The 9602-nt window shown below is 34.9% G+C and overlaps 1 non-coding gene across 1 annotated transcript; it reads left to right on the top strand.

Moving 5' to 3' along the window:
- The first annotated feature begins 2681 nt into the window (after positions 1 to 2681).
- On the top strand, positions 2682 to 2754 carry TRNAT-UGU (transfer RNA threonine (anticodon UGU)). Its single transcript has one exon. It is a non-coding gene; the product is annotated as a tRNA-Thr (tRNA).
- Positions 2755 to 9602: the final 6848 nt, after the last annotated feature.

Here is a 9602-nt window from a genome sequence, read left to right as displayed (position 1 = left end):
GATGAAACGATCATATCGATGAAATGACCCTGTCGACAAAATGACCCTGTCGATGAAACGACTTGTCGATGAAATGATCCTGTCGACTAAATGACTTATCGACGAAATGACCCTGTCGATGAAATGACTTGTCGACGAAATGACCCTGTCTACGAAATGATCCTGTCAATGAAAAGACCCTGTCGACGAAACGACTTGTCGACGAAATGACCCTGTCGACGAAATGACTTGTCGACGAAATGACTTGTCGACGAAATGACCCTGTCGCCGAAACGACTTGTCGATGAAATGATCCTGTCGACGAAATGACCCTGTCGACGAAACGACTTGTCGACGAAATGACCCTGTCGACGAAATGACCCTGTCGACGAAATGACTTGTCGACGAAATGACTTGTCGACGAAATGACCCTGTCGACGAAATGACTTGTCGACGAAATGACCCTGTCGACGAAATGACCCTGTCGACGAAATGACACTGTCGACGAAATGACTTGTCGACGAAATGACCCTGTCGACGAAATGACCCTGTCGACGAAATGACTTGTCGACGAAATGACCCTGTCGACGAAATGGCCTGTCGACGAAACAACCCTGTCGAGGAAACGGCCTGTCGACGAAATAACCTAGTCGATGAAACGGCCTGTCGATGAAGTGGTGTCGATGAAATGGTGTGTCGATGAAGTGATTGTCGATGAAATGAATGCGACCCTAATATATACAATATCTTTATATATATATTATATTTTTTATATAGTGAGTCTAAAAGTTAATAAACTAGGTGGTTCGTATAATACCTCACCTTCGTAAGTGCTAAAAAAAACATCTTTGGTTGATAAATTAATTATTCTAAAAATACAAAAATATATACTTGAGGTTACGAAATAATAACTTAAGGTAGAACATGGAACACATGGCGCTAATTAAAAATAACCTTTCCAATTGTTGAAAATACACTTCAGGTTGATTTATAACAACCAGAAATGTAAAATGGCCCACCTTAGGTTGAAAAATATATACCTCTACAAGCATAAAATTATATACCTGAGGTTGAAGAATAATTACCTGAGGTAGAACAAAATACATTTGAGGTTGATTTATAACAACCAGAAGTGTAAAGCGACACACCACAGGTTGATGAATATATACCTCTACAAGCATAAAATTATATACCTGAGGTTGAAAAAAAATTACCTGATGTCGAACAAAATACACCTGAGGTTGATTTATAATAACCTGAAGTGTAAAATGACACACCTTAGGTTGTTGAATAAATACTTCCACAAGTATAAAAAAATATACTTCAGGCTGAAACATATATACCTCTGGAGGTATATTTAAGGTATATTTGAGGTTGATTTTGAGGTATTCATTTGCACCCTTTTCAACCTTTACGACGGATTTAAACAACAACCTCCTTTATACCTTTAAAATATACCTTGTTTATACCTAATTTATACCTCGATTTTTTCATAAGGGGGGGGGGGCGCGTTATTCGCCGGAATATACGGTACATGTAATGGAAGACAATAATTTAACATAGGTTTCCCTAGATTCCTTTAAAATTGATTACTATTATTTCATAATTATTCATTTTAAATATGTCTATTGGATAGAAAACTTCAAATCGCTGTCCGTTACCTCGAAACTTCAAATCACCTCGTTAAATCCGCAACATCGCTACAAGCCAGAGTTATGTTCCATATTCCGAAACACATGGTCATGGACTACTAAAATGGCAGAATCCGTATAGAAACAATTCAGACAATATCTTAGGAGCTGAAAAATACGGTCATGTATTACCAAAATGGTGCAACTAGTAAAGAATCAGATCAGAGAATTTTTTTTTAAAACTGAGAAATAAATAATCCACTCGTCAATGGTGCAACGCGTCATCAGTCATTAATAAGATTTTTTTTTAAATTGTTCTTCATTTACGTCGCTCTAGAGCTGCACAATGGGCTATTGGCGACGATCTGAGCCACATCCCTGAGGATGATCCGAAGACATGCCATCATAATTTTGATCCTCTGCAGAGGGGATGGCTCCCTTGCTTCGGTAGTGCGACGACGTTGCGCGCGAAGTCGAGCACTTTACCGTGGAACAGTTTAACGAGAACCAATACCGCACACCCTCGGTTCCTACACAGACTAATCCAAGTGCTCACCCTCCTGCACACTGACAGCAGCCAGTGATGCTTGACCTCGGTGATCTGCTGGGAACCGTGTCTTAACGAATTTTTTTTAAAGCTAAAAGTTATGATCAAAATAGCGCTATTGTAAGCTGATCAACGTCCGCCCCAAGACTTAAAAACTGGCAGTAAAATTACTAAACGGATTTTTGAAAACTCTCTGCTCTACCTTTCTAATTTAATTTTCCGAAAACAGTAATCCCTCGCATAGATATTTTTTTTAAAAAAAATAATAATTATATTATTGAAAAAGATTCGAGAAGAGTTCTCGGTTGTTCGTTTAGAAACTTTGCCGCCAATTTTTTTTTTATTTTTGGAAAAAGATTAAAGAAGAATCTTAAAAAGGTAAAGAATCAGAAAGCAATAAAAGTGGCTATAAAACGCTCTTTCGATTCTATATAGTTACAATATTTACCTTTCTTCCAGTGGAAACTAGAATACAACTGCGCAAATAAGCGTATAAATTCTTATAGAAATGATTAAGGTGGCACGCCATCATAGCTCAGTGGTTAGAGCACTGGTCTTGTAAACCAGGGGTCGTGAGTTCAATCCTCACTGGTGGCTTAGGCGTCGTAAACTTGATCAATTTTTTTTTTGATTTATAAACTATCTAACCATATGTAGCAGATTGTAGGTTAGATAATTTTTTAACTAAAATAAATTTTTTAATCTGAAAAAAAAATAGCTTCAACTTTTGTGTATACAATTACAATATTTACTTTTCAGGGACTAATATACCAGGGACTAATATTTATTTCAAGCATTTGAATTTCAGAATGACATAAAAAATTAATTATAATGGATATATTAGTTTTTTTTTTATTGAGATTTTTAAATTTACAAATTATAAGTCTTTAAATAATTCGGAAAAAATTTATTTAACATTCGTAAAATTTGCGAATTTAGGATTTTTCTGGCACCGAGATAAAGATAGAATATTATTAATTATTATTAATTATTACAATTTATAATAAAAACGTCCAATGCGGGGGGGGGGCAGCTGAATACTGAATAACTTTTGATCTAGTGATCGGATCAGCTCTTCACGGATGGGAGGTCGCTTTTTCACTATTCAAAAAATTTTATTTGGTTATTCCGAACATTTGCCAACAAAATTTCTTTCTTTTTTTTTTTTTTTTAATTCTCTCTCTCTCTTTTTTGGAAATTATAAATAATAGGGTCCCGCAGTGGACTGATTGTTAAGACACGGTTCCCAGCAGATCACCGAAGTCAATCATCACCGGCTACGGTGGGTGACCACTTGGATCAGTCTGCGTAGGGACCGCGAGTGTGCGGTATTGGTCCTCGTTAAACTGTTCTACCGTAAAGTGCTCGACTTCGCATGCAGGTCGTCGGGCTACCAAAGTGGGTGTGCCATCCCCTCTGCAGAGGATCAAAATTATGATGGCATGTCTTCGGATCATCCTCAGGGATGTTTCCCAGATCGTCGCCAATAGCCCATTGTGCAGCTCTAGTGCGACGTAAATGAACAACAACAAAAATAATAGGAGCCAATATTACAGCTTTGTTTAACATTTTCAATAGCGACGAAGAAAAAAAAAATCTACAGAAATATCATTTCATGGATCCATTTCCACATTCTTATGTATTCTTCAGCTAAGAATTTCTATTTCAGAGCATTTTCACCGAGCTGTCTTCTTGTCATAACTCAAAAGCTATTGAATGAAACGTCATGAGATTTTTCAAATTTCTGGAAAAATTAATATCATATAGAGGAATGAATGATGATTTTATCAATTTATTGCATTTATTTATTGTATGCTCATTACAAAGACGCGGACTATAAGTCCTTGTCAAGACGAAGAACAGATAGCCTCCAATTAGGGAAGGACAACACAAAGATACAGACAGGGTAACGGCAGGATTTGAACCAGCTACCTCAACGCTACAGAGTGTTTGGTGAATCGGCTAGAACGCTCGACCATGGATTCCTGTACGTGTACAGGCTCTTGTGCTTATTACTAATATGGCTTAAAAACTATTACTAATTTGTAGTAGTAGTATTAATTTATCTATGTTGCACTAGAGCTGCACAACGGGCTAAACTCTTGCTAATTTGCAGTAGTAGTATTAATTTATTTATGTTGCACTAGAGGTGCACAACGGGCTAAATTCTTACTAATTTGCAGTAGTAGTATTAATTTATTTATGTTGCACTAGAGCTGCACAACGGGCTAAACTCTTACTAATTTGAAGTAGTAGTATTAATTTATTTATGTTAGCTGCACAACGGCCTAAACTGTTGCTAATTTATAGTAGTAGTATTAATTTATTTATGTTACACTAGAGCTGCACAACTGGCTAAACTCTTGCTAATTTGTAGTAATAGTATTAATTTATTTATGTTAGCTGCACAACGGGCTAAACTCTTGCTAATTTATAGTAGTAGTATTAATTTATTTATGTTAGCTGCAAAACGGGCTAAACTCTTGCTGATTTATAGTAGTAGTATTAATTTATTTATGTTACACTAGAGCTGCACAACGGGCTAAACTCTTGCTAATTTGTAGTAATAGTATTAATTTATTTATGTTAGCTGCACAACGGGCTAAACTCTTGCTAATTTATAGTAGTAGTATTAATTTATTTATGTTAGCTGCACAACGGGCTAAACTCTTGCTAATTTATAGTAGTAGTATTAATTTATTTATGTTACACTAGAGCTGCACAACGGGCAATGGGTTTGGGAAAACATCCCTGAGGAGGATTCGATGACTTGCCATCACAGTTTTGATCCTCTGCAGAGGGGATCGCATTTGGAAGGTCACTTCCTCAATTTAGACATGGATCTTAAAGGGGAGGAGATTTGCTTCAGATCCCTGTACCCATGGTACAGCTCAGCGACCGACCACATGACTTTCGATTCCACAGATCTTACGAGCATCGGTGGGTCTTATCAGAGTCGAGAGTCGAACCCCTCCCCTCCGGACCGAAGTCCGATTCCCTTACCACTAGGCCCCTTATCAATTTGAAGAACAGATAGTACAAATTAGAGACGAACCTCACAAAGATTCACACTGGGTCACGGCGTGATTCGAACCAACTATTTTCACGCAACAGAACGTTTAGCAGAACGGCGAGACTACTCGGTCAGACAGGTTCCACTGCAACCCTTAATAAATATACAAGGCCGGGATTGCCTTGTTGGTAGGGCACTGGCCCCCTGTCCAAGAGGTCGTGGGTTCGATCCCCACTGACCGAAGACTCCCCATGTAGTATATGGTGACTGATGCAAGTTAAATTTGTCGAGTCGCAAAGTTCTCCATGTTCCCGTAACAAATCATACCTCTAATGGTACTGATCCAGGACTTTCCTTGTCATCTGGATTGGTTCAAAATTACAAGGCTAAGTTGTTGTTGTAGTTCATTTACGTCGCACTAGAGCTGCACAATGGGCTATACAAGGCTAAGGAGTTGAACATAACAGTCGTAAACCCAAAAATTGGGTTGGCAGTTCAACGACGGTTGTAAAATATAAAATAATAAATTTACTACATTTTGTGCTATTTTGGCAACACTCGACGTCACTAGAAAGTATCAAAAGAGCGTTGAAGCAGTTCTAAAATTTATTATTTTTTTGCAGTCAGCTCAAATAACGACAGAAAGTTAAGAAATTTCGGCGAATCTCTGCAATGGCTTCCACTGGAATTGAGACATTCAAGATCTGCGAACATCCACCTGTTTGCCCGAGGTGCAAGGAAGTCTTCGCATTCCGATATCAACTAGAGTGGCACTTTCAATGGAAGCATAACTCCCTTGGAAAATTATTCATCTGCGGTGAGTGTAATCTTTCTGCTATTGGAGAATCTTTCTGCAAACTTCATATTCGATCTTTGAAGCAGACTTCCAGAAGTGCTTGCGAGAAATGTGGCATTCTGTTCGAAACCGATTTGGACCTCCGACGACACCAGTTGACCCACAAGAGCGAAAGGTTCCATGTTTGTCCGATGTGTTCCAGATCTTTCACGCACAAGTCCATCTTGGAGAGGCACTCTAGACTGAACTGTTGTGCCAAATCTCTCGTTTCCAAAGATGTCTGCCGTGGGTGTTTCAGCCGACGCTCATTCATTGCAAAACATACCAATTTTGTAGAAAACTCTGGAGCGTAGTCTCAAAACTACAACTATTTTATGTTATGACGAAAAATTAGCTGAATTTTGTTTGAACTGCTGTTTTTTTATCTTGAACGTTTACTTTGGATATCTCGTAGATTATTTAGTAGACCAGGTGTTATTGGTCGGATCCTGTGATAGACAATTTTCATTGAAAGTGCATTTTAAGTGAAAATTTTGTTGTACAATTTTTTATTAAATATTGTTATCCGTTTACTGTTGGTTCCTTTTGTAGTTTAACATATGTACTATAAAATGCATTTTTAGAAAGTTTTCAACGAAGATTTGCAAAATATGATGTTTTATAAGCCTTTCAGACTTTATTTAAAAGGGTTTGCGGGAATGATTAAAACTAGAGTTGTTTAAATCACTGTTCTTCTGCTGACGAGTAAGTTCTTTTAGTTTTCAGTAAATCAAACTAGCATTTATTTCGCGTAGCCAATTTTCTAATGAATGTTTACTAGAGATAAAATGAAATTGAAGGAAGTTTGAATTCCAAAATTTTATTAGAAAGTTGCAGAAGTTTGAAAGAAATTAAATTCACTCAGTCTTATAATTCGAATGTTTCTAAATATAGTTTGACTTCTATTTAAACAACTTCCATTTTGAGAATTTCACCATTTTGCGATTTTTGTTTCCAAGAACATTTTGGAAATTTCTTCGTCAAATAATTTCCAAATAGCGAAGTGAATTTTCTATTTAACGAACTTTTCTTTGATATCCACTTTCCTTATTTCCCAAAATATTTCAGAACTTTTCAAATTTGTTAACTCATTTTATGGTGGAAATAAATTTGAATTGATTTTCGAAGCCACTTAACTTTTTGAGAAAGCAGTGAAATCCCTTTCCCTTTTTGTTTGCATTTCAAACGAACAAACTCAGTCAAAATTAACGGATTTTATCAATAACAAATTAACTTAAGAATGCATGTGGTAATGTATAGTTAAAATTACTTTTATAATGCAGCTATAATTTTAGATTTAAATTTAGCTTTTTTTCTGTTAAAAATGCATGTAACATGATTGTGTAACACTGGATAATTTGCTCTATTCTCGCTTTCCACGCAGAGTTCTTTTATGCTTAAGATTTATAAAATAAGTAGTGGATACTAGTTTATAAGATAAAGATGCATAAACTGCTATTTTAATTATGTTTAATGTTAATGAATTTAAAACCTGTTTTGCGTTTAAGTATTTCAAATGGTGATTTTCTATTTAACGAATTTTCCACATAGCAAATTTATCGGGATTTTGAGTCTTCGTTAAATAGAGGTTCGACTGTATATTTATTTTATATTTAAAGTAAGGAGATACTCTAATTTTTTAGCACAGACTTTCACCAGTGAATGTCAACAATCATGTGGTCGCTTTGGTGAATGTCCGAAATATTTGTTATATCCGATTTGATATTAATTCGTTAATATTATATTTATTCGATATTTTAATATCTGCTGAGAATCTAGGAAAGACAGAGTTAGGAAAAGGCTGAGTTAGGAGAAACAGTTTTCGGAGTACTGGTTAAATGCATACCGGGCAGTGGCATGTCATCTTAAAAATAAAAAAAACTTGGATGAAGGGCATACCGGGCAGTGACACTAACTAGACCTAGTACATATTTCGGGCATTTACTTAAACGACTATGTGATTGTCCACATTCACCCCTTTAAGTCAACCACAGCATTTTTTCTATGATCAGCTGTATATTCTAACTTTTAAAATAATTTTCTGTAATTCTATTGAAGCGTTGATAGAATGTAGTTTCCAAGCAGAGTTTTTCGAAATCTATCATAAAGTACTTTCGTTATTGCGTGCAATTACTCGGCAGTACAAAATAATTTTAGTTTAACCTCATTATCGAAAATTTTTTCCTTTCCTTTAGTTTCCCTATCTTTCGCCTTAACCTTTTGCCTGCGGCTGGTACAACATGTGGACCACGTAAGATGGTATAACATGGTATACCGTAAGCAAAGGGTTAAAATTGTTATAAATGGTTGTATTATGCATTAGTTGATTAATCAACAGTTTAGGGTTTCAGTACTGTTTTAAACGAAATTAATTGTAAAATAAATAAGAACATACTTAGTTTTCAGTCAAATGTTTATACATCTTTTGAAATGATGCAAAGAATATTTTCATTTTTTTTTCTTTTTTGTGCTTATCTCTTTTTAGTCTCTCTTATCATGATCCCTTCTATTAAACTTACTTAAAAATTGCAAATATTTCCACATTTTAGCGATCTGTAAATATTTACCGATAATATTGAGATTTTGAAAGACTCATAAAATTCTTACCATCCACACTGTTGATCATGATCTTTGGCCAAAAGTCAAAAATTAAATTTTCAACTAAAATATGTGTAGGACGTTCTAATATAGCCCAAATTAGGTATTCATAATCATTCCAAACATTATGATTTAATTTTTGGACCGACGAGAGTACAATGTAATGAAAAATATGTTCGTTTAATTGTTTTTTAATTTAACTTTTAAATTTTTATTTCAGAAATATATGTAGGAATTTCACCTTACTGTTACATTTTTATCCGAGTAATTAGTCTAAAATTATGGTACAATTTTTCAATTTGTTGGATTAGTTAATACTCTTGACAAACTTAAAGTTTATATCTTATCATTTGACATTTTACAATGTTTGAATGACTTTCGAAACTTAGTTCCAAAACGTTCCATGAGGTAATTAGCTAAACTTTTTTTTGTCTTTTTTGATGTTCGAAAAAACCTGCCCCATTTTGCCCGCATTGCAAAGGTGGACTAAATATACCGAAAAACAAAAATTATGTTTTTTTTCTTCATGTTTTCGCGTTATTTTGTAATATTACTTCGGAAATATAATTTGATTTTCATTTTTAATATAAAATTACGAAAATTATTATATTTGCATTGCTATATTTAATTATTTAAACGTACTATATTATTATTTTTATGTCTGCTCGCCATAATTCAGCCGCCATTTTGTTTTTTTTGTGGGTATTTTTAGTGTATTTCAAAATTTCAACTATGAATTCAATTTACCTGCACATAAAAACCCCAAAATTTTGAAACAAATTTTATCGAAATACTAATTTTGACCACGAAATCTTGGATGCTAGCCCAATGTGCCATCTAATGATTTTGTGTGTTTAGAAAGAAAAAAATTAAGAGAAATTAGAGGAGATATCAATAAAATCCTATACTGTATTTTGGTGAATTCAGCTCTTATTCTGTTAAACAAAATATAAACACAATAAATACTGAATCGCTGAATAGCAAAACGTTAAACATTGA

The sequence above is a fragment of the Parasteatoda tepidariorum genome, chromosome 5 (genome assembly GCF_982258835.1).
Source record: "Parasteatoda tepidariorum strain Cologne lab strain chromosome 5, Ptep-v5.0, whole genome shotgun sequence".
Taxonomy (NCBI): domain Eukaryota; kingdom Metazoa; phylum Arthropoda; class Arachnida; order Araneae; family Theridiidae; genus Parasteatoda; species Parasteatoda tepidariorum.
Note: the sequence above shows the minus strand (reverse complement) of the source record. Positions and strands in the feature narration are given on the sequence as shown.